This window comes from Triturus cristatus, chromosome 4_1, assembly GCF_964204655.1.
Source record: "Triturus cristatus chromosome 4_1, aTriCri1.1, whole genome shotgun sequence".
Lineage (NCBI taxonomy): Eukaryota > Metazoa > Chordata > Amphibia > Caudata > Salamandridae > Triturus > Triturus cristatus.
In genome coordinates, this window is record NC_140585.1 from 1227477538 (window position 1) to 1227501142 (window position 23605).

A 23605-nucleotide genomic window follows, 5' to 3' on the forward strand; every position below is an offset into this window, starting at 1 on the left:
CTGTCTTAAGGCGGTGCACCCAGCGCTGTTCTTTTTCAAAGAGGGTGCGTTCCACATTATGGCCTTTGAAGAGTTGGGTTTCCAAAACAACCCATTGTAGATCTTCTGCAGTGTGTTTGGCTTCAATATAGTGTTTGCTCATTTGTGTTGTTGCTCTCTTACATGTGATGTTACTTCGATGTTCTATGATCCTTTGTTTGATTTTCCTGCAAGTCATTCCTATGTATTTCAATCCACACGGGCAGACAATCATGTACACCACATGGGTGGTGTTGCAGTTTGTGTGGTGACGTAGTTCCCATTTTAGGTTTGGCAGTAGTTGTAGGGTCTTGGTCACTTTCGTGAGTTTGCAGACCGAGCAGGTTCCACAAGGGTAGTGTCCCACTATAGGATTCAGATTCCAAACTGTAGTCTGGGTTTCTCTTGGAATAATATCTCTTGGTCTGGTGTGGACCAGAATGTCTTTGATGTTTTTGGTTCTCCTATGGGCAAATCTCGGTTTGGGCCATTTCAATGTGCTTGAGGTCAAGATTCCCCAGTTTTTATTGATAATTTTCTTTACTGCGTTCGATTCGGTGTTGTAGGTTGTTACGCATGTGAGGAGATATTCTGGTTCTTCTCTCTGTATCGTGGAGAGTAGGTTCTCTCTGGGCTGGTTACGGGCTCTTTTCTGGCATCTTTTTATGATCTTTGTAGGGTAGTCTCTCATCCTGAGCTGAACCTCTAGACCTCTTGCTTGTTCTTTATAGTCATCTAGGTTACTGCAGTTGCGTTTTAAACGTAAGAATTGACTATAAGGTAGATTGTCTCGGAGGGGTCGGGGGTGGAAACTGTTGTAGGAAAGAAAGCTGTTCCTTGCCGTGGGTTTGTAGTAGGTTTTGGTGTGCAATGTTCCGTTTTTGGAAAAGATGGTTACATCCAGGAAGTCCAGTTGTTTCTTGTCTGCTGTAGATGTAAACTTCAGACATTCGTCTCTAGTGTTTAACCACATAAGGAAATCATTGAGGATTGGTTGGCTGTCTTCCCATATCATAAATACATCGTCTATGTAGCGGCGCCAGAACTTGATGCTCTGGTGGAATGGATTGATGGCATTAAGTATGTGCTCTTGTTCAAAATTACTCACATACAGCCCTGCTACACTTGGAGCAAATGTACTGCCCATCGAAGTTCCGTGGCACTGTCCAAAGATGGTTCCTTCGAATTCAAAGTAGTTCTCTGTGAGTGCCAGTCTGCAGCATTCTAACACGAAGTGTCTTGGTGTTTTGTAGGTCCAGTTGTCTGTGAAAAGAATTTCCTCAAGGGTATCTAGAGTCTTCTGTTGGGGTAGGCTAGTGTAGAGACTCTCTACATCTAGACCTACCAGAAGCATGGTATGTTCATTGTAGACCTGTCCTTCAAGTAGATTGAGGAGATCACGGGTATCTTTTAGATAAGTTGGCGTTTTTTGTACCAAAGGTTTTAGGAATTGATCCGCAAACTGAGAGAGTGGTTCTAGCACTGAACCAATTCCGGACACTATTGGGCGTCCTGGTGGTGGGATCCTGTTCTTATGGATCTTTGGTAGAGAATAAAAATACGGGGTTCTTGGTGATTTGGTTTTTAAAAACGCAGCTTCTTGGCTCGAAATCCATCGATTGATCTCCGCTTCGTCCACCATTAATTCAATGGTTCTTTGTAGTCTTTTTGTAGGATCAGCAGGTAGTTTAACATAGAACCTTTCATTAGAGAGTAGATCTGTACATTGTTGTTGGTAGCCTTGTCTGGTTAGTAGAACAATGGCTCCTCCTTTGTCCGCTGGTTTGATTATCAGGTTGTCGTTTTTGCGTAGATCGTCCATCGCTCTTTGTTCCCTCTTGGGAAGATTAATGTAGGGTCTCCTGTTCATGGAGCCTAGGTTGTCTGCTTGCTGCATTATGGCTTGTTCAAATGCTTGTATCTCCACCGGAATTAGGTGCATGGGGGGGTTGAAGGTAGATTTTGGTCTCAGGTGTGTGTCTCCTTCTTTCGGTTGTGTATCCTTTCCTTTGAAAAAAGCCTTGAGTTTTACTTTTCTGCAGAACTCTGCTAGTTCACATTTCAATTTGAAGACGTTGAGTGTCGGAGTCGGAACAAAGCCCAGACCTTTATTGAGAACATTTTCTTGGTCTGTTGTGAGTGTGATTTCAGTCAGGTTGACTACCAGTGATTGGTCGTGCTGGTTCCTGGTTGGTCCTTGGTCATGCTCCGGGTGTGCATTTGTCTCTCTGGTTCGTTCCAGGTGACTGTTTTTCTTCTTCCTCTCTGGCGTCCGGGGCCTCTCCCTAAAAAAGAGGAGGGCTGCTGTTGCATATTTACCATCGTGCCCATGTGTGGTGGGCCTTGGAAATAGGGGTTCATCCATCCTTGATAATTAGGTACGTAGGGTTGGTAAATTGGTGGTGGGTGTTCATAGTACCTTGGCATTTGCCAATTATTTCCTCTCTGGCGGCGGTTCCTCCTATTTTGGCCTCTCCCTCTCCTTGGGGTTGTTCCTTCATCGCTACTCCAGTTAGAGTTGTTGGAACTCTCTACTGAGGAATCATCGTCTTCCCTGTCTTCAGGGGTAATGTAGTCCTCTCTTGAGTAGGGGTGCATCTTCTCTGTTGAGAATTTTTTTAGATCTTTATTTAATTTTTGAATTTTATTTTGGGTGATGTATTCCTTTGTTTCGTTCATTTCTTTATTTATTTCTTCAAGTTTTTTCTTGAAGACTGTTATATGCACGTGTTGCTGTTTTAATGATTAGGACCAGATAGTCTCTGGTGGGGAGGTTAGCATTTGGACAATAAAAAGCCCAATGATCATGCTATCACGATACACTACGGCGGAGAATCAAGATATACCGCCCAACGCCAGTGTACGTATATGAGGGTTTTTTAAGGATGCCCAACCACGTAAATTGAAAGACCCTGGTACACAGGACAAGTGGTCCATTCCCCCACCCTGATATCTTTGCACAATTTTACACCAGCTGGAGGAGCCGTAATGCAATGATGGTAGGCCATCATACGTCACATTGCCAAGAGATCCCGCTAAAGATTGAATAATACACTACTGCACCTCTTTGTGAATGTAAAGAAGAATGAAAAATGTCCTAGCTATCGTAATTGAAAGTTTCCATTCTATTAAGGACTCGAAGGTGAGGATTCTGCCTTCTTTCTTCACTTTATTAAGACAGGAGCCATCAAAACTTTAAACAAACTACTTTCCCATGAAACCTTTGGAAAAATTGTTGTACAAAAAATGACCAATAGGATCATAGTGAGTGTCTAATCAGTATGCAACCAGTCCAACGCAGTCCCACTTCACTGGCCCCTTGTCCTCTTTCGTAGCGAGAAGTCAGCCATAGGATCACCTTTATGCATCCTGTTTGTTTGCATCAGATCCTGCAAAGCCAAGGAACATTTTTACCACCAAGGCCTATGAACACAAAGCCTGTAGGGAGACAAAGCGGCAAAGAACGAAGCAAAACAATGCAATCAAGACCAACGTTTCAGTCGTCAATTGTAAATGCAAGACTTACGTACTCCAATACGGGGAGGAATCCCTAGGGTGGATAATCCTCGCCTCCGAGTCCTTAATAGAATTGAAACTTTCCATTATGATAGCTAGGACATTTTTCATTCTATGTCAGGACTGGAGGCGAGGATTATGCTAGTTCAAAGCTTGCTCACTACGAGGTGAGCCATATTAGGCACTGGTTTGAAATAGAACCTTTTAAAGGTTGAGTCCGAAGACCAATCAGCCGCTTTGGGGATATCTTCCAAACGGGCGTCCAATCCAAATGCTTTAGACGCCATATAACCTCTAACTGAGTGTGCTCTAAAAATCCGAAGATCAATACCAGCTTCCTGCATTACCCATCTAACCCACCTAGCTATAGTGGGGAAGGAAACTACCTTAAAAGGATTACGAAGTGCGATAAGCAGTTGTTGCTCCCCGGAAGGAAGAATCTCATCAGTCATTTCTTCATATGCTTTCAAGCATCGCACCACGCACAGTGTGAGGGAATCTGGGAATTCTGGGTTAGAAATTACTCTTGTGTGACATTTTGTTCTTCTGTGGAGAGTGAAGCTTACCCCGGTCGGGGAAAAAATCCTGCCTGCTATGTCTAACGCCCTCACATCAGAGACACGGCAGCATGATATGAGACACAGAAGCATAGCCAATTTGGCTGACAATTCTTTCCTAGACAAAAAACGATTAGGTCGCCAAGAAAGGAACAGGTTAAGGCCCTAGTTAACGTCCTTGAGAGCAGAATACCGAGGTTCTAGAGGAAGAGAGAGTCTGATGCCACGTAGCAATCTACATATTAAGGGGTGCCCTCCCACCGCTGAGTCATTGATTGGAATATACCCAGCTGAGATGGCCGACCGAAAGGTGTTAATCAATCTGTAAGCCAAACCCTTATGGGCTAAGTGGGCCAGGAAATTAAGTATATGGACTACATCTGCCTCCAGGGGATTGAGGCCCCTTCACATACACCAACCGGACCATCTGTTCCACGTGGATTTGTACCTCTTGACAGTACTATCCGCCCACGCTCTGGACATGAATGCCACAGCCTCTTCTGAATGCCCGGCACCTCCCAGCATCTCCGGTAATCCGCCACGCCATGAGCCACAACGCTTTCTCTTGAATCAGAGGATGAGGAGCCTGGTCGGGGCTCTTGAGAAGAGTCGGAAACTGGGGGAGTAGGATTGGAGAATCCCAAGAAAGTTCCAGAAGAACTGGAAACCAAACTTGCAACCTCCAAAGGGGGGTGATTAGAAAGACTTCCGCCACTTGTCTCCTGACCTGTGCTGTCACCCTTGTGATCATCGCAAAGGGTGGAAACGCGTATCCTGTCTCCTGACTCCAGTCCTGGAGAAACACATCTGTGGCCACCGCTAAAGGGTCTGGTCTCCAGCTGAAGAAGCGGGGAAGTTGGGGGACCAGCCTTGAGGCAAACAGGTCCATCGAGAAAGGACCCCACTGGGAGTTGAGTGTCGCAAACACTGCTGGATCGAGTTTCCAAAGACTCGAGTCAATGAAGTTGCAGGATTAGAAGTCCGCTACTTAGTTTCGCTGCCCGGCAGGTACTCTGCCGTGCCGGACACCTGATGGTCCAGGCAATATTGCCAAAATCCGGCCGCCAGGTCTGAGTGTGCTTTGGACCGTGTGCCCCCTAAATAATTGATATAGCGAACTGCTGAAATGTTGTCCATCTTCAAGAGGACACATGATTGAATAGATTCTTTTGTCCAACGACGAACTGCGAACAAACCTGCCAGGAGTGCTAAGCAATTTATGTGTAACAGTCGCTGTTCTTGAGACCACAAGCCTCCTGTAGAGAGAGCGCCGCATCTGGCCCCCCCAGCCTGTCCTGCTGGCGTCAGACTCTATAACTAAATCTGGCTTCGACCCGAAGATTGCTCCATGTGGAAAAGCCACCATTGGATATCCTCCCAAGCTGCCTCGGCTAGAGCGACCTTGTGAGAGATGGGGTAACAGCTGCACAGGTTGGATGCTTTTAAGCGCTGTAGGGCCCAGTAGTGGAGGGGACCTGGGAAGATAGCCCGGATCGATGCAGAAAGTAGGCCCACTATTCAAGCTTCTTTGGACAGAGTCCTCCTTAACTCGTGTCAAATTTTCGCTACCTTTCTAGATGGTAGACTTAGAGCAAAGGACATGTGTCATGCACCCCACAAGGCTCACCTGTAGCTTACGGAGTTTTCTCACAGAGACGACATGAGCTATCGCCCTCAACCCCACCTCACCCCCGTAGGGAGCTAACACCAACAGGGATAGAGATGGATTGGGGAAGGTAGCCAAAGGCAGTAGGAATGAGGTGTGGACGCGCCTCCCTGTGATGAGACCGCTGTGTATCAGCCTAGTAAAGGAAACAAGGGAGACCAGTTAGAGCAGGGACGCGCAAACCCCTATCTAGGTTACCTCTCATGCGCCAGGGGGCTCGGATAATTACCTGATGAAAGAACGCGCGTTGACCCAGGGAAGAAGCCACTCCGATAAGTGCTCCTGCACGTCCTGCTTCCCTTCCACGGAAAGATGGAGTGGCAACAACTAGTATCCTGGCGCCAAGGACTAAAGTACACACAGCGCTCTGCTTGTGGTGAAAAGAAAATGGTAAGCGCTACTGCGCGAGGTGAAGGAAAATGAAGCGCTCCAGCGCGGTGTCTGCAATGGCTTTGAATATACTCCAGCGCGTGCTTGCTACACGCCCTCCTGAAGTGTTTCTCCGTGTAGATTGTGCTGTTTCCCCTGATAAGCTGTGCAAAGGAAAAGAACAGCGCTCCTGTGCTATGAAAACAGCATGCGCTCCTGCGCGGTGTCAAAAAGAAAGCCCCAGCGCTTCTGCGCTAAGAAAAATAAATAACATGCACTCCTGCGCGGTGACAAATGAAAACCCAAGCGCTCCAGCGCGGTAACTGTTACGGCTCTGGCCGTGCTCCTGTGATATCTGCAAAGTGCCCCCAGGAGTACTTCGGCTTGGAACTAGAGCAATGTCCCCCAAAGATGCTCAAGCCCTGTGCTGGTCCCTTGCTCTAGGAAACGCTCAGCAGAGCGTCTTCACCAGGTCCAGATAGGCGCTGTAGCGCGGTGTCCTGAGCTAGTCTCAGAACGGTAACCCAGTACGCAGTCCGTCGAGTCCTCCGGAAGGGTACGAACCTGCGTGGCGGTCTGGAAGGCAGAGTCGACGGGATCAGTTGCAGCGTTAATTCGAAGCGCTGATCCGCGGGAACCGCCGTGGTTAAATCGGCGTTCCCCGGAAGCGCTGGTATGACGCAGCAGTGGTTCCGGTCTGAACACTAGACCGCTAACTGCCAGCTGCGTGTCCGTCATCACCATCCGATCCCGCATGCGCCTGAGAGGTAACGCGCAGCGGAGCCGGGAACCATGACAGTACCCCCTCCCAAGACAGGTTCCCCCGCTCCCCAGCACGAAGGTCAGACAGGGGTGGCAGGGCGAGGGCTAAGAGGATGGCCAATGTGGAAAGCACGCACTAGAAGAGAGGCATGCCGGACATGAGACAGAGGCTCCCAGGATCACTCCTCCGGACCATACCCCTTCCAATCCACCAGATAGTAAAGTCTTCCCCGGGTACGACGGGAACCCAGAATCGCCCTAACCTCGTATTCCAGGTGTTCCTCCCTAAGTACAGGGGAGGGAGGAGATGAGCGAGCACCATCGGGGTGGACAGCTCGCAACAGGGACACGTGGAAGATGGGGTGTATTCTCATGTGGGGAGGCAACTTGAGTTTCATTGCTACGGGATTCACCACCTTATCTACAACGTAAGGACCCAAAAAGCGGGGCAGGAGCTTCTTAGGACCATGCACATTGAGGTTACGGATGGAGAGCCACACTCTGTCCCCTTTCTTGTATGCTGGTTCCTTCGTCCTCCGCTTGTCGGCCTGTTGCTTGTAGGATTCTTTGGCCTTGGCCAGCTCGAACCGGGCCTGTTGCCAGAGATCGCACAGTCTGGCATGATGGATCCGGACGGTGGGCAGGGGACTGTGCAGGGGTTCCTCCCAAGCGGTGGTACGTGGATGCCGTCCCTGAAGACAAAAGAAGGGAGACATTCCGATGGCGGAATGTTTGCTGTTATTGTAGGCGTATTCTACCATCCATAGCGCCTCTGCCCAGTCACGGTCCACTTCCAGTAGCAAGCAACGCAGATACTGTTCCATGGTGTGGTTGGTTCTCTCAGCCTGGCCATCGGTTTGTGGGTGATAAGCGGAAGACAAACGTATGTCCATGTCCAGTATCCTGCATATTTCACTCCAAAAACGGGACACGAACTGGGATCCACGGTCTGTAATGACCACCGAAGGAATGCCATGGAGGCGCACGATGTTGTGTAGGAACACCAAAGCCAATTCGGTGGCCGAAGGGATTCTCTTCAGTGGTATGAAATGGGCCATTTTGGAGAGGTGATCCACGACGGTCAGAACTGCGGTATACCCAGCTGCAGTGGCCGGTAGTTCTACCACGAAATCCATGGAGAAGGTGTGCCATGGATACGGAGGCACTGGGATGGGATGCAGCAGTCCGATTACGGGCGTTGAAGCGGTCTTTCCTTGGGCACACACCGCACATCGTGCTATGTAGGCTTTGGAGTCGTCTTCCAGGGTTGGCCACCAGAAGTGCCGTTGCAACAGCTCTATGGTTTTGTGGCATCCGGGGTGGCTAGATGCTTTTAAGCGCTGTAGGGCCCAGTAGTGGAGGGGACCTGGGAAGATAGCCCGGATCGATGCAGAAAGTAGGCCCACTATTCAAGCTTCTTTGGACAGAGTCCTCCTTAACTCGTGTCAAATTTTCGCTACCTTTCTAGATGGTAGACTTAGAGCAAAGGACATGTGTCATGCACCCCACAAGGCTCACCTGTAGCTTACGGAGTTTTCTCACAGAGACGACATGAGCTATCGCCCTCAACCCCACCTCACCCCCGTAGGGAGCTAACACCAACAGGGATAGAGATGGATTGGGGAAGGTAGCCAAAGGCAGTAGGAATGAGGTGTGGACGCGCCTCCCTGTGATGAGACCGCTGTGTATCAGCCTAGTAAAGGAAACAAGGGAGACCAGTTAGAGCAGGGACGCGCAAACCCCTATCTAGGTTACCTCTCATGCGCCAGGGGGCTCGGATAATTACCTGATGAAAGAACGCGCGTTGACCCAGGGAAGAAGCCACTCCGATAAGTGCTCCTGCACGTCCTGCTTCCCTTCCACGGAAAGATGGAGTGGCAACAACTAGTATCCTGGCGCCAAGGACTAAAGTACACACAGCGCTCTGCTTGCGGTGAAAAGAAAATGGTAAGCGCTACTGCGCGAGGTGAAGGAAAATGAAGCGCTCCAGCGCGGTGTCTGCAATGGCTTTGAATATACTCCAGCGCGTGCTTGCTACACGCCCTCCTGAAGTGTTTCTCCGTGTAGATTGTGCTGTTTCCCCTGATAAGCTGTGCAAAGGAAAAGAACAGCGCTCCTGTGCTATGAAAACAGCATGCGCTCCTGCGCGGTGTCAAAAAGAAAGCCCCAGCGCTTCTGCGCTAAGAAAAATAAATAACATGCACTCCTGCGCGGTGACAAATGAAAACCCAAGCGCTCCAGCGCGGTAACTGTTACGGCTCTGGCCGTGCTCCTGTGATATCTGCAAAGTGCCCCCAGGAGTACTTCGGCTTGGAACTAGAGCAATGTCCCCCAAAGATGCTCAAGCCCTGTGCTGGTCCCTTGCTCTAGGAAACGCTCAGCAGAGCGTCTTCACCAGGTCCAGATAGGCGCTGTAGCGTGGTGTCCTGAGCTAGTCTCAGAACGGTAACCCAGTACGCAGTCCGTCGAGTCCTCCGGAAGGGTACGAACCTGCGTGGCGGTCTGGAAGGCAGAGTCGACGGGATCAGTTGCAGCGTTAATTCGAAGCGCTGATCCGCGGGAACCGCCGTGGTTAAATCGGCGTTCCCCTGAAGCGCTGGTATGACGCAGCAGTGGTTCCGGTCTGAACACTAGACCGCTAACTGCCAGCTGCGTGTCCGTCATCACCATCCGATCCCGCATGCGCCTGAGAGGTAACGCGCAGCGGAGCCGGGAACCATGACAGTACCCCCTCCCAAGACAGGTTCCCCCGCTCCCCAGCACGAAGGTCAGACAGGGGTGGCAGGGCGAGGGCTAAGAGGATGGCCAATGTGGAAAGCACGCACTAGAAGAGAGGCATGCCGGACATGAGACAGAGGCTCCCAGGATCACTCCTCCGGACCATACCCCTTCCAATCCACCAGATAGTAAAGTCTTCCCCGGGTACGACGGGAACCCAGAATCGCCCTAACCTCGTATTCCAGGTGTTCCTCCCTAAGTACAGGGGAGGGAGGAGATGAGCGAGCACCATCGGGGTGGACAGCTCGCAACAGGGACACGTGGAAGATGGGGTGTATTCTCATGTGGGGAGGCAACTTGAGTTTCATTGCTACGGGATTCACCACCTTATCTACAACGTAAGGACCCAAAAAGCGGGGCAGGAGCTTCTTAGGACCATGCACATTGAGGTTACGGATGGAGAGCCACACTCTGTCCCCTTTCTTGTATGCTGGTTCCTTCGTCCTCCGCTTGTCGGCCTGTTGCTTGTAGGATTCTTTGGCCTTGGCCAGCTCGAACCGGGCCTGTTGCCAGAGATCGCACAGTCTGGCATGATGGATCCGGACGGTGGGCAGGGGACTGTGCAGGGGTTCCTCCCAAGCGGTGGTACGTGGATGCCGTCCCTGAAGACAAAAGAAGGGAGACATTCCGATGGCGGAATGTTTGCTGTTATTGTAGGCGTATTCTACCATCCATAGCGCCTCTGCCCAGTCACGGTCCACTTCCAGTAGCAAGCAACGCAGATACTGTTCCATGGTGTGGTTGGTTCTCTCAGCCTGGCCATCGGTTTGTGGGTGATAAGCGGAAGACAAACGTATGTCCATGTCCAGTATCCTGCATATTTCACTCCAAAAACGGGACACGAACTGGGATCCACGGTCTGTAATGACCACCGAAGGAATGCCATGGAGGCGCACGATGTTGTGTAGGAACACCAAAGCCAATTCGGTGGCCGAAGGGATTCTCTTCAGTGGTATGAAATGGGCCATTTTGGAGAGGTGATCCACGACGGTCAGAACTGCGGTATACCCAGCTGCAGTGGCCGGTAGTTCTACCACGAAATCCATGGAGAAGGTGTGCCATGGATACGGAGGCACTGGGATGGGATGCAGCAGTCCGATTACGGGCGTTGAAGCGGTCTTTCCTTGGGCACACACCGCACATCGTGCTATGTAGGCTTTGGAGTCGTCTTCCAGGGTTGGCCACCAGAAGTGCCATTGCAACAGCTCTATGGTTTTGTGGCATCCGGGGTGGCTAGATGCTTTTAAGCGCTGTAGGGCCCAGTAGTGGAGGGGACCTGGGAAGATAGCCCGGATCGATGCAGAAAGTAGGCCCACTATTCAAGCTTCTTTGGACAGAGTCCTCCTTAACTCGTGTCAAATTTTCGCTACCTTTCTAGATGGTAGACTTAGAGCAAAGGACATGTGTCATGCACCCCACAAGGCTCACCTGTAGCTTACGGAGTTTTCTCACAGAGACGACATGAGCTATCGCCCTCAACCCCACCTCACCCCCGTAGGGAGCTAACACCAACAGGGATAGAGATGGATTGGGGAAGGTAGCCAAAGGCAGTAGGAATGAGGTGTGGACGCGCCTCCCTGTGATGAGACCGCTGTGTATCAGCCTAGTAAAGGAAACAAGGGAGACCAGTTAGAGCAGGGACGCGCAAACCCCTATCTAGGTTACCTCTCATGCGCCAGGGGGCTCGGATAATTACCTGATGAAAGAACGCGCGTTGACCCAGGGAAGAAGCCACTCCGATAAGTGCTCCTGCACGTCCTGCTTCCCTTCCACGGAAAGATGGAGTGGCAACAACTAGTATCCTGGCGCCAAGGACTAAAGTACACACAGCGCTCTGCTTGCGGTGAAAAGAAAATGGTAAGCGCTACTGCGCGAGGTGAAGGAAAATGAAGCGCTCCAGCGCGGTGTCTGCAATGGCTTTGAATATACTCCAGCGCGTGCTTGCTACACGCCCTCCTGAAGTGTTTCTCCGTGTAGATTGTGCTGTTTCCCCTGATAAGCTGTGCAAAGGAAAAGAACAGCGCTCCTGCGCTATGAAAACAGCATGCGCTCCTGCGCGGTGTCAAAAAGAAAGCCCCAGCGCTTCTGCACTAAGAAAAATAAATAACATGCGCTCCTGCGCGGTGACAAATGAAAACCCAAGAGCTCCAGCGCGGTAACTGTTACGGCTCTGGCCGTGCTCCTGTGATATCTGCAAAGTGCCCCCAGGAGTACTTCGGCTTGGAACTAGAGCAATGTCCCCCAAAGATGCTCAAGCCCTGTGCTGGTCCCTTGCTCTAGGAAACGCTCAGCAGAGCGTCTTCACCAGGTCCAGATAGGCGCTGTAGCGCGGTGTCCTGAGCTAGTCTCAGAACGGTAACCCAGTACGCAGTCCGTCGAGTCCTCCGGAAGGGTACGAACCTGCGTGGCGGTCTGGAAGGCAGAGTCGACGGGATCAGTTGCAGCGTTAATTCGAAGCGCTGATCCGCGAGAACCGCCGTGGTTAAATCGGCGTTCCCCGGAAGCGCTGGTATGACGCAGCAGTGGTTCCGGTCTGAACACTAGACCGCTAACTGCCAGCTGCGTGTCCGTCATCACCATCCGATCCCGCATGCGCCTGAGAGGTAACGCGCAGCGGAGCCGGGAACCATGACAGTACCCCCTCCCAAGACAGGTTCCCCCGCTCCCCAGCACGAAGGTCAGACAGGGGTGGCAGGGCGAGGGCTAAGAGGATGGCCAATGTGGAAAGCACGCACTAGAAGAGAGGCATGCCGGACATGAGACAGAGGCTCCCAGGATCACTCCTCCGGACCATACCCCTTCCAATCCACCAGATAGTAAAGTCTTCCCCGGGTACGACGGGAACCCAGAATCGCCCTAACCTCGTATTCCAGGTGTTCCTCCCTAAGTACAGGGGAGGGAGGAGATGAGCGAGCACCATCGGGGTGGACAGCTCGCAACAGGGACACGTGGAAGATGGGGTGTATTCTCATGTGGGGAGGCAACTTGAGTTTCATTGCTACGGGATTCACCACCTTATCTACAACGTAAGGACCCAAAAAGCGGGGCAGGAGCTTCTTAGGACCATGCACATTGAGGTTACGGATGGAGAGCCACACTCTGTCCCCTTTCTTGTATGCTGGTTCCTTCGTCCTCCGCTTGTCGGCCTGTTGCTTGTAGGATTCTTTGGCCTTGGCCAGCTCGAACCGGGCCTGTTGCCAGAGATCGCACAGTCTGGCATGATGGATCCGGACGGTGGGCAGGGGACTGTGCAGGGGTTCCTCCCAAGCGGTGGTACGTGGATGCCGTCCCTGAAGACAAAAGAAGGGAGACATTCCGATGGCGGAATGTTTGCTGTTATTGTAGGCGTATTCTACCATCCATAGCGCCTCTGCCCAGTCACGGTCCACTTCCAGTAGCAAGCAACGCAGATACTGTTCCATGGTGTGGTTGGTTCTCTCAGCCTGGCCATCGGTTTGTGGGTGATAAGCGGAAGACAAACGTATGTCCATGTCCAGTATCCTGCATATTTCACTCCAAAAACGGGACACGAACTGGGATCCACGGTCTGTAATGACCACCGAAGGAATGCCATGGAGGCGCACGATGTTGTGTAGGAACACCAAAGCCAATTCGGTGGCCGAAGGGATTCTCTTCAGTGGTATGAAATGGGCCATTTTGGAGAGGTGATCCACGACGGTCAGAACTGCGGTATACCCAGCTGCAGTGGCCGGTAGTTCTACCACGAAATCCATGGAGAAGGTGTGCCATGGATACGGAGGCACTGGGATGGGATGCAGCAGTCCGATTACGGGCGTTGAAGCGGTCTTTCCTTGGGCACACACCGCACATCGTGCTATGTAGGCTTTGGAGTCGTCTTCCAGGGTTGGCCACCAGAAGTGCCGTTGCAACAGCTCTATGGTTTTGTGGCATCCGGGGTGGCTAGATAGAACGTGATCATGACACATGTACAGGGCTTGTTGTTGGTGACTCACAAACGGTAGGTAGTATTTGTCATCCTTAAACCAGAACCCATTCCGTGCTACTATCCCCTCGTTTTCTTTCAGTGCGGGGGCGACCTCGTTCTGGTTGATGTCCTTTTGTACTTGGGTAAGGAAGTCGAAAGACATAAGCGCCCCCTGGAAATGGCGTTCTGGGATGACCGCTACAGGTTCTGGGGCAGACGGGTTGTCGTTCATGTCTTCCAGACGGGATAAGGCGTCGGCTTTAGCGTTCTCTTTCCCTGGTCGATAGGTAATGTTGAACTCATGTTCGTTGAAAATCAAGGTCCATCGCAACTTGCTGGATGTGAGGGCCCGGGCTGAACGAAGGAACTGCAAGTTCCGGTGGTCCGTGTATATGAGCACCGGGTGTTTGGCGTCTTTGAGATAATGGCGCCATTCACCGAATGCGGTTTTGATGGCCAGAAGTTCTCTTTCGGACACGGTATAATTGCGCTCGGCCGGTTGTAGCTTCCTGGAATAGAACGCCACTGGATGCAGGAGGCCCGTCTCGGTGTCTCTTTGTGATAGCACACCTCCCAGTGCGTCTTGCGAGGCGTCGGCTTCTACGATAAACGGCCGTTCGGAGTCAGGGTGTCGTAGGACAGGTGCCGTGGTGAATAGTCTCTTTAGTTCCCTAAAGGCGTGTTCTGCATCAGTGTCCCAATGGAACAGGACTCCTTTGCGTAACAACCGGGTGATAGGGGTCACGATTCTGGAAAATCCGGTGATGAAGCGGCGATAATAATTAGAAAAACCTAAGAACCTCTGTACTCCTTTCACGATGGTGGGAGAAGGCCATTGTAGTATTGCTTCTACCTTCTTGTTATCCTTTTGGATTCCAGTGGGAGTGATAATATGTCCGAGGAACTCGACTGTTGTGGTGTGGAATACGCTCTTCTCCAGCTTCACGTAAAGTCGATGTCGCTCCAGTTGCTGTAGTATGGCACGGACGTGCTGAATGTGTTCTGTAAGGGAGCTTGAATAGATCAGTATGTCGTCTATGTAGACGATACAGAAGACGTCAATGTAGTCCCGGAGAACCTCATCAATGAAATACTGGAATGCGGTGGGGGCGTTGCAGAGCCCGAAGGGCATGACCTGATATTCGAAGAGGCCGAACTTCGTCCGGAAGGCGGTCTTCCATTCGTCACCCCTTCGGACTCGGACAAGATGATACGCCCCCCGCAGATCCAGCTTGGTGAAGATGGATGCTTTCTTCACCTGGTCCAGGAGATTGGATATTAGCGGCAGTGGATACCGATTCTTTATCGTGATGGCGTTTATCGCCCTGAAGTCGATGCAGGTTCTCAAGTCTCCTTCCTTCTTGGCCACAAAAAACAGAGGGGAAGATACCGGAGACCAGGAATGGTGTATAAACCCATTACGTAAATAGTCGTCCAAATAGGACCGCAAATGCTCCGTTTCTTTTTCCGTTAGGGAGTAAATCCGGCTACACGGAAGCGTTGAACCCGGCTGGAGATCAATCCTGCAGTCGAATGCGCGATGTGGCGGTAAGGTATTAGCCCCCTTTTTATCAAACACGTCGGCCAAATCACCATAGTCTTCGGGTACATCATCTCGGAGTACCGCACCCACGCCCACTAAGGGGAGAGAACACCCGTGGATGGTGTTATCCTCAAGGGAGGTGGTCTGGTGGTAGCAGGTCTTGGTACAATATTCCGAGTCCAGATCTATGGTTCTAGACGTCCAATTGATCCGTGGGTTGTGCTTCACAAGCCAAGGGAGGCCCAGTATTACTTTACACTGTGGTGCGTCAATTACATCAAACCCCACTTTTTCCGTGTGGTTACTCGCGAGGGACATTGTTAGTTCTTCTGTTTGATATCTGAGGAGACCTGAAGTAAGATCCGTGCCGTCCACTGCTTTCACGATTTCGGGTTTGGCCTTGGGTATGTTGTTAATGCCTAGGGTCTTCGAGTACTGGGTGTCAATGAAATTACCGGTAGCTCCGGAATCAAGAAGTGCTGTCACCTGCCATACCTGGCCTGATTGGGCTCGTAATGTCGCATGCACGCCCAAATGGCGATGGTTGCCGAAATAGGCAGGGATCGCGGTCCTGCAGGACGAAGAACCCAGTAGCCGGACCCCTTTGTCTACTGGGTTTCCTCGTTTCCCAACTTTTCTCCTTTGGAGACAGGCAACGCAAAAGGCCTCCTTCCTTTAGTGCGTGTGGGATTGACAGGGCATTCCCTCACGAAATGGCCGTTCTTCCCACAGTACAAACAGAGGTTTTGTTTCCTCCTCTTCTCTCTTTCTTCATTGGAGAGAGGACCCCGGATTCCCCCTAATTGCATGGGTTCTGGTGTGTCGTTCGTTGGAGCTGGCTCCTACTTGGCCCTTTCTCTGCAGGGCAGGAACCGGTGGTCGCCTCCTCTGTTCTTGTCGGTTTTCCTCTCTTGTATCCTGAAATTCAGTTTGACCACTAAATCGATGAACTGTCCGATGTCATCTGGTGGATCTGGTATTTGTGACATCAGGTCTTTCAGTTCATCCCGTAGTCCCCTGTAAAAGACAGATACCTTCTTAGATTCAGGCCAATGGGCCTCTATAACCAACCTACTAAAGGTGGTGATGTAATGTAGCAAGTTATTATTTCCTTGTCTCAAGTTAAGCAGCTCATTATCGGTGGCTTGCACGAACGTGTGTCGGGCGAACATGCGCCGCATAGTTTCTTTGAATACGGGGAGGTTGTACAACATGGGATCGTCATTCTCCACCAAGGAGATGGACCACTGAGCGGCATCTCCACCCATATAGGACAGGATGAAGGCGATCTTGGATGCGTCGTCTGGAAAGGCAGACGCCTTGGCCATGAAGTGCAGTTGGCATTGGTGCAGGAAGACGCTGTATTTCGTACTGTCCCCATAAAAGCGTTCAGGAGGCGCCAATTGCACCGGATGGGGCGTCATGACCTGAATGGCATGGTCCTGAGGAGAAGCGGAAGAGGGACCCCCATAGGTAAAAAGGGGCGGTCATAATATCCCTTCCTGTATGACCCTGGAGATAGGAGTAAGACCCCAAGGACCTGGTGCCCCCGCTGCCGCTTGGCCTTGTAAGGCCGTGATATCCTGACGTAGGCTGCGGTTTTCAGCCTGTATACTAGACAGCATGGCTGCTATTTCCTGCAGGGTGATTTCCGTATCGCTCATGTCGCCCGGGCGAGAGTGTACTCGTGGGCTTCGAATTCTGTCATGCACCCCACAAGGCTCACCTGTAGCTTGCGGAGTTTTCTCACAGAGACGACATGAGCTATCGCCCTCAACCCCACCTCACCCCCGTAGGGAGCTAACACCAACAGGGATAGAGATGGATTGGGGAAGGTAGCCAAAGGCAGTAGGAATGAGGTGTGAACGCGCCTCCCTGTGATGAGACCGCTGTGTATCAGCCTAGTAAAGGAAACAAGGGAGACCAGTTAGAGCAGGGATGCGCAAACCCCTATCTAGGTTACCTCTCATGCGCCAGGGGGCTTGGATAATTTCCTGATGAAAGAACGCGCGTTGACCCAGGGAAGAAGCCACTCCGATAAGTGCTCCTGCACGTCCTGCTTCCCTTCCACGGAAAGATGGAGTGGCAACAACTAGTATCCTGGCGCCAAGGACTAAAGTACACACAGCGCTCTGCTTGCGGTGAAAAGAAAATGGTAAGCGCTACTGCGCGAGGTGAAGGAAAATGAAGCGCTCCAGCGCGGTGTCTGCAATGGCTTTGAATATACTCCAGCGTGTGCTTGCTACACGCCCTCCTGAAGTGTTTCTCCGTGTAGATTGTGCTGTTTCCCCTGATAAGCTGTGCAAAGGAAAAGAACAGCGCTCCTGCGCTATGAAAACAGCATGCGCTCCTGCGCGGTGTCAAAAAGAAAGCCCCAGCGCTTCTGCACTAAGAAAAATAAATAACATGCGCTCCTGCGCGGTGATAAATGAAAACCCAAGAGCTCCAGCGCGGTAACTGTTACGGCTCTGGCCGTGCTCCTGTGATATCTGCAAAGTGCCCCCAGGAGTACTTCGGCTTGGAACTAGAGCAATGTCCCCCAAAGATGCTCAAGCCCTGTGCTGGTCCCTTGCTCTAGGAAACGCTCAGCAGAGCGTCTTCACCAGGTCCAGATAGACGCTGTAGCGCGGTGTCCTGAGCTAGTCTCAGAACGGTAACCCAGTACGCAGTCCGCCGAGTCCTCCTGAAGGGTACGAACCTGCGTGGCGGTCTGGAAGGCAGAGTCGACGGGATCAGTTGCAGCGTTAATTCGAAGCGCTGATCCGCGGGAACCGCCGTGGTTAAATCGGCGTTCCCCGGAAGCGCTGGTATGACGCAGCAGTGGTTCCGGTCTGAACACTAGACCGCTACCTGCCAGCTGCATGTCCGTCATCACCATCCGATCCCGCATGCGCCTGAGAGGTAACGCGCAGCGGAGCCGGGAACCATGACATATGGAGTCTATCACAAAGCCCAGAAACGTCACCTTCTGAAAAGGGGATAGGAGAGACTTCTCCTCGTTGATCATGAAACCTAGACTCTGTAGCAAATCCACTACCAACCAGAGGTGGGAAAGTAAATGACGAGGACAAGGGTCCATAAGAAGTAAATCATCCAAATATACCATCATCCGTATACCTCGAGTCCTGAGACGTTCCACCACTGGCTTGAGCACCTTGGTGAAGCACCACGGAGCTGAGGAGAGACCGAATGGGAGGGATGAAAATTTGTATGTCTGATGTTTCCACATGAATTGGAGGAATCTGTGGTGAGGCGGAAAAATTGGAACCACCAGGTATGCATCCTTGAGGTCCAAATGGACCATCCAACCTAGGGGTCTCAACACGTCTCTGATGAGATGGATCCCCTCCATTTTGAAATGGTGGTAGAGCACCCACTCGTTGAACTCGCTTAAGTTTATCACGGGTCTTTGACCGTCATCGGGCTTGTCAACCAGGAAGGCGGGGAGTCGGGCGCCCTTGGAGAGAAGGGACGTGACCTCTTGGTCCACCGGAGCAGCATCCTGTTGGGAAAACTGAATAGGGCAGGGACGAACCCGCTGGAAGGGAACGCCGACAAACTCGATGTGGAATCCTTCGATAGTTTGAAGGACCCACGCATCCCCTGTGATGGAAGTCCACATCTTGAAAAACTTTGCCAGTCGCCCTCCTACTTTTAAGTGGGAAGAAGGAAGTACACTCGCCGGGGTTTGAAGAAGTTGTTGCTCCTCGTTAACCTCTGCCCTTGCCATGTCGTCCCCTCGTGGGGTAAAAGTTTACGAATCTGGTCTGGTCCTGGTACTGTTTGGGGCCTTGACCTTTCTGTTGATATTGGCTGGAGCCTCGGCCGGTCGAGCGGCCCCTACCTCGATTGGCCCCGTGGAAAACCCAAGGGAACACCGTCTTGATCGTTGTCTGCGCTTTGTCCAGGGAGGTGAATGTATTAACTAATTTTCCTAGCTCTTTTATAAATGGCTCACCAAAGAGCCCTCCCTGTGCGACTGCTCCTGTCTTGGAGTCTGCCAGATGCCCCAATTTTGGGTCCAGTTTGATGAGAAGAGAGCAACAACGCTCTGTAGACAGGGCAAAATTTGCATTTCCTAAAAAGATGATAGCCCTCTGGGCCCACTCTGAAAGGGACTCCGGAGAGATGAGGGCACCAGAGACCTTGGCTTCCTCGGCCATGTCAAGGATTTTAGTGAGGGGCCCCAGAGCATCCAGGAGCTTGTCCTGACATGTGCACCACGATGTATCAATACCCTTCTTAGGGTCCTTCATACATTTCAGCAAAAAAGTGGCCGTATTCGTGTCAATCTCTGGTGTAAGGGCCACTTTTCCCTCTAATGATGGGTGAGGACATTCAGCCCGCAGACAGTTACGTGCTTCTTTCGCTAAAGGTCTGCGGATGGGACCTGCCACGTAATACGCAACCTTGTCGGCCAGGGCCCAACCAGATGACCGGGGATGTATAATGTCCTCAGGGTCTAACATGTCTGACATGTCCAGGGAAGGGTTAGGCTGGTTATCAGGTCCCCTGAACCCTTAGGGGGGGAGGGGGGCGAAAGGGGCCAGGCAGGTTATCAGGATCCCATGAACCCTTAGGGGGAAGGGGAGGGATGCTAGGTGGTAAAGCAGGTTGAGTCACCAGAAAAGCTTGGCGGAGTCTGTCAAAGGCGTCTAGATCCACCCTTGCTTCACGTGTAAGTTTTGCAGGGGGCCCCGCTGAGTCTTGTGACGCAGGGGCAGTTCCCTGGGAATTTGAGGGAGGAACAGGGGCCACTGGCGGTGAGGCAAAATTAGCAAATGCCTGGGTAATTTGGCGAGAGAGTCTCCCTAAGGGATTCATAGCTTCCTCAACTGCCCGATATATTGAGGCGTCCACCGCGTCATAAAAATCATCATCCCATGCGAGGTCAGCCATTGGGTCTCCCACCCCCTGGGAATCAGCCTCGTAGTCCATGGTATTTCTAATTATAGGACTAGACTGGATAAAATATATATAGAATTATGCAAGTCAGGGTGGCAGACTGGTAGCCCTCTTCAAGTGACCACTTATTGGGGGACTGGGTGGCAGTCCGTTAATATATGGCTGTGAAAGGTTTTGCAAGGGTTTTTATATGTCAAGCCCTGGGACACTTGCCTGGTGCTGGTAATAGTTGAGGGAAAAGGGCCGGCCTGGGTATGTGTCCCCTGAGGCCAAATACAGACCCTAAGGCTTATGAGAAACAGTAAATACTCTGCAGCTCGCAATATTTCCAAAAGCAGACTCGATCGGCCTGTAATTAGCAAGGCTCGATCGTACAGACCCATTCGGGCGACTCTCTCAGGCCGCAGGTTACAATGGGCACAGCGCGCTGACTGAAATTCCTCTGAGAGGAATTTCAAACCAACTCGCCGCGCTCAATCGGCCCAAGCTGCCGAAAAACAGGAAGGAACAGAGGCAGCTACCGTGGCGGAGCAGCTAATGAAGCCAAATGAAATGAATCGGAAATACACAAAATAAGGCAATAGAAAGACTTTGGAAGAAATAATACTCAAATAAAGGCAATAGCAGAATGCTAATGATGCAAAGCGCGACACAGCTCTAGATCAGTCACAAAATCACAGCAATAATTGCAAATAGTAAACCAGCAATATTATAATTGCAAATAACTAACGGCCTAATAGAGAAAAGGCATAAGGGGGCAGATTTATGAGCCCCTTGCGCCACTTTTGCGTCACTTTTAACATGGGAAAAGTGACGCAAAAGTGGCGCAAGGGGCTCATAAATCTGCCCCAAGGTACTTATCTTGGCTGCGCAGCAGGGAAGAAAGAGGACGAGGGGCCAGTGAAGAGAGACTTTGTTGGACTGGTTGCATGCTGATTGGACACTCACTGTGTTCCTATTGAGTGTTTTTTTGTATTGCAACTTTTCCCAAGGTTTCATGTGAAAAGTAGTTTGTTTAAAGTTTTGATGGCTGTTGTCTTAATAAAGTGAAGAAAGAAGGCATAATCCTCGCCTTCAGTCCTGACATAGAATTCCCCTTAATATCTCCACATAATAAAATGAAGAAGATCCTTCCTTCTTATTATGAGGGAGGACATCTGGCAACCTCTTAGAAGACCAAGAGGTATGACAGAAACCTAAAATCAAAACCTCCATTTCTCAGAATATGATTTCAGGCAGTTCAAAGCCATCCACTGGCCACTGCCATGTAAGCAGTTGATCATCGCCACATCTGTCCAGTTTGGGAATTATGTGCGTGCCATCCGCATATCACAGAGAGGGCAGTCAGTAGCCCTGAATCAGCTTAGCTACAGAAGCCATATATAATTTAAAAAGAGTTGGGCTCAAGCAAGACCCCTGCAGAACTCCACACTGTATAAATTTTGTAGCTGTGTGAGAAATGAGCGGAGCCATTGCAAGGTGAGCCCCATTACATTATATCACCTTTCAGCATACTCCACATTAACTCAACTACAGCTACTGAAAGCTTGTCCAGATTCCTGGCTCTGGCTCAGTTCAAGGTACTTTTGGACCCTCGAGCCCAAAATGAGTCATGTTTGCATGTGGCGTTTGCTTGCCAACACAGCGTAACCTCATGCACCCAGAATTGAAGACAAAACATTAACCTTTAATATAAAACTAGAGACAGAGTAAGACATCCATCTAGTGGCTGAACTTCACAATGTGAAACTAGAAAATCTGTGATTAATCACAGCTTCACAGTTTACAAATTGTGTGATCCTGACCTAGGCAAATCTTTTGTTTTACAGAGCCTCACTTTTACTCTTTATCACATATACAAGCTCCTTCGATTGTGTGAGGTAATGATGCGCACTGTACAAAATCCTCTGGTGGTTGATTTAATAGAATATAATGTTTCTCAATCTACAGTAAGAATCTGTGTCACATATAGGGTGTACATAACAGCTGACTTACCTCTTGGTCACTATTGTCATTGACGTCAGGGGCAGGAATGACTCTTCATGTTTAAAAAACATCATTTTAAATAAATAACGTTCAATGTCGTGATAGAATCTGATGTACTAATGTGAAAATACAGATAAATACACTTTTTTAATTTTGCAGAGACTTTTTCATATTTTACATGCAAATATTTTCCAGGCATGGCGCGGGCATGGGCTCTTAAAGCCACGCAAGGCCGGACTGATAACTGAAACAGGCCCTGGCAAACTTGTCGGCTGGCCCCCCTGGGTTTGAGGAGGGGGTGCGGCCAAGCTGTTTGCTACAGCCGATTTTGGATGATTTCATTACAGGTTGCCGCATTTGCTGGCCCCCCATAACAGAAACAGCCCCCCAGGGCCTAAAACCATCCTCCACCCTGGCGGCCTACAGGGGTAATGCCCGGTGCCCGCTTCGGCCAGTCTGGCCCTTGAGCCACGCCAGATCCTTGGCTTGGCTCTTCCCGTCAATTTGTTGACTCGTCCACCTCTACACTCAACTCCGAAGTACTTCAAGGACAGAATTCAAAACTAATGTTCAACCACCCGCTCAACACAGTTGCTTAAGACACCTACTGCATGTCTGTTTGGACCTCCTGGATCCTCACATGTTTATATTCTCACACACTCTTTTAACCATATTAAAATCAACAGCCTGTAGGCGTCTCGGTCTCTTTCTCACACACTCTCCTTTAGACAGAAGAAAAAGGGTGTGTGGCCAAAATGGTGGAGCAGTAAGACGTGCCTCTTTGTCTCTCTGTCCTTGCTCACTGCTAAAGCCGTCTATACACCTTACTTGCCCAGCTGAGGAGACCTGGGATGGCCCCTAAAGAGGCGCAGACGACGGAGCTCCAATGAACAGCACGGAACAGCCACACACCGGGGCAGGGGCTTCACTTGATGACTGAGACCAGAGGGGAGCCGATAGAAACAACATGGTGGCTGCCAATACGAGCCTGATACAAACGGCTCAGTTCTGACTCACCCGCTGCTACAGGCCGGGCACCCAGCTACAAAACACTCGCCTGCCGGACCACCTGGTCATGCTGGAAGTAAGACGGGGTTGATTTGCGCGGTTTCCACTGCCCAGGCCACGGCTGCGTCTGGGGGTGGTCTGGCCGCTCTGCAGCCCTATCGGCTGCCCTTTGAAGAGCACGGTCTGCAGCACAGTCAGTGAGCCTCCACCTGCCAGCACTGAATCCCTGGTTCGGGCAGACTGGAGTGCCCCTGCAGGGCCACAGATGACAGGGCCCCAACATTGCGGCTGCCGCAGTAACCCTGATGTGATCAGCCTGGCCCTAACTCACCCATCGCTATCAGCCACGCACCTGCCTGCCAGCCGCCTACTTACCTCATCACCGGGTCATACTGAACAAGGGCAGAGGCAAGACCACTCAATGCTCACCACCCACACTAGGGCTGCATTCAGGGTGGGTCCGGCCACGCCAAGTGGGCACTCTCCCAGGTGACCCTTGGTGGACTGCGGAGTACTGCCCATACCTGGCTTTCCCGCTTCTGCGCCCTTGT